Below are 2497 nucleotides of genomic sequence, written 5' to 3'. Positions count from 1 at the left end.
TTTTTTTAGCCTATTTTGCAGTCGCCCCCCTCAAAGTTATAACTTGGTACTTGACACACGCTAAGGTTAACATGCTTACCTTTTTAGCCTATTTTGCCAGCGTACACCTCAGTCGTATAACTTGGCACGTGACACATGCAAATTGTTTGCGCGCTAACGTTAGCATGTTCGCTTTTTTAAGCTAAATTTGCGTCCTTATGCCTCAGTTATGTTAGAAGCCTTTTTTGGGGACAGTAACCACCAGCCCTAGTATTTGCTTATTTCCCTCCAAACGTGTTTAGGGCAAGACCAATAAAAAGTCTGTGTACATATTGTTCAGAGAAGGCTCCGCCCACAAAATTGAAGAGGAGTTGAAAGCAAAATATTTTTTGTGACAAAAAATTTTTTTTAATTGATTTATTTTTTGTCAAATCTTGTTTTGTTTGGTTGCATAACGAGGCAGTAATTTCTCTCCATACACCCTCCAGTCAGGGAGGGAACAGACTGGAAAGCAAACATGCCGAAAAGAAGTGTGACGGTCTTTTTCCAAAGGTGCTGAATGTCCACCTCAGCAATAACGGGAAACAAACACACCTGAAACGACCCTATCACAAGCACCATCACACACACACACATTCTTGTATTTCTTACCTTTTTGAGACATGCGAAAAACACCTACCTCTTTAGGACCAACCTTTCTAGATGTATAAAGATGTGTATTTACAACATCAATCAATACATAGAAACTATGAAAATATTAAAAAGGTAAGCGCTTAGCTTTTTTGATTGTAATCATTCTTTACTTTGTTATTACAGCATGTCTCCATATACACATTTATTTTATTTTTGTATTCATTTTGGCCAAAGGGGGCGCATTTCAATTTCTTATACACACTTGTTATTTCATACGTTGACCAGAGGGGTAACTATTTTAAAAGCGACACACAGTCAAGTTGAAAAATCTCTCCTTTTTTGGAACCACCCGGCTTTTGAATGATTTCACCATCAGGGGTGCAAATGAGACATTCTCTATTACAGTGGTTCTCAAATGGGGGTACGCGTACCCCTGGGGGTACTTGAAGGTATGCCAAGGGGTACGTGAGATTTTTTTTTAAATATTCTAAAAATAACAACAATTCAAAAATCCTTTATAAATATATTTATTGAATAATACTTCAACAAAATATGAATGTAAGTTCATAAACTGTGAAAAGAAATGCAACAATGCAATATTCAGTGTTGACAGCTAGATTTTTGTGGACATGTTCCATAAATATTGATGTTAAAGATATGTTTACAAATAAGTTCATGAATCCAGATGGATCTCTTTTACAATCCCCAGAGAGGGCACTTTAAGTTGATGATTACTTCTATGTGTAGAAATCTTTATTTATAATTGAATCACTTTTTTATTTTTCAACAAGATTTTAGTTATTTTTATAAATATTTTTTCCTAATAGTTCAAGAAAGACCACTACAAATGAGCAATATTTTGCACTGGTTATACAATTTAATAAATCATAAACTGATGACATAGTGCTGTATTTTACTTCTTTATCTCTTTTTTTCAACCAAAAATGCTTCGCTCTGATTAGGGGGTACTTGAATTAAAAAAATGTTCACAGGAGGTACATCACTGAAAAAAGGTTGAGAACCACTGCTTTATTAGATGCAATGTTATTAGGATTATGATTTATGTCATAACTTGTTCATCGGTCCTCATGTGGAAGGAGCTTTTCCTTGTTGATGTCTCAAGAAGGGTAGAAATACAAGAAGACACACGCACACACGGATGTGTGACAGATCAAATGTGTGATTCTAGTCAGTGGAAGTGGTAACATCTGTGCTTTTTCCATTCCTGCTGGTTTCACTCACATGTTGCTAGTGCAAACACACAGGTCACCACACTGACCTTCACAACAGCGCCACAGTGTGTGTTCGTGAAGAAACAAGCACTTCCTGGATGACACATTCCATCCTCAAGCCTTGTTTACAGTACCATGATGCACCTGTTTTAATCTCTTTTGGCCTTTACTTTTGTTCTCATCTTCTTTCTTAAAATGTTTGTACATGGTTTTAAATTAAACACAAATGTCCAAAAGCAATGTTTCTAATGACTCTACAACTCAACTGCCCACATGTGGCCTTTTACGTCACCCAACACCGCCCCCTGCTGGTGTAGGACTATACTGCGGTCCAAGTGTCATACAGTCATTAACAAGACAGGTCTATCAATACATTTTATTTCATCTTCATACATATTATTGATCAGAGACAAACTAATAATTAATACTCTGGGGACATTCAAATCAAATTATCTATAAAGTCAAACAGGACATACAAGTGAAGGGAATTTAAAAAAATTGTATGCTCCAATTTCTTAAACTTCCGTCTTAGACCAAAATATCAAACATGTAATGTTTTCTTTTTTAAATTTTTGACCATTTTAGAAGCCTTTTATCAGATAATGTCCCAGATTTATCCATCCATCCATTTTCTACCGCTTATTCCCTTTGGG

At 35.8% G+C, this 2497-nt stretch overlaps 1 protein-coding gene across 2 annotated transcripts in view; it reads left to right on the top strand.

Moving 5' to 3' along the window:
* The window catches only part of LOC133537466 (protein phosphatase 1 regulatory subunit 14A-like), a 17176-nt gene extending 15096 nt beyond the window's left edge, over positions 1–2080 (top strand). For both annotated transcript variants that reach the window (XM_061878499.1, XM_061878498.1), the window contains exon 5: positions 1–2080. This exon is cut by the window's left edge and continues 517 nt beyond it. The gene's annotated coding sequence lies outside the window, so the exon portion shown is untranslated.
* Positions 2081–2497: the final 417 nt, after the last annotated feature.

The sequence above is a fragment of the Nerophis ophidion genome, linkage group LG18 (genome assembly GCF_033978795.1).
Source record: "Nerophis ophidion isolate RoL-2023_Sa linkage group LG18, RoL_Noph_v1.0, whole genome shotgun sequence".
In the NCBI taxonomy this organism is placed as follows: domain Eukaryota; kingdom Metazoa; phylum Chordata; class Actinopteri; order Syngnathiformes; family Syngnathidae; genus Nerophis; species Nerophis ophidion.
Note: the sequence above shows the minus strand (reverse complement) of the source record. Positions and strands in the feature narration are given on the sequence as shown.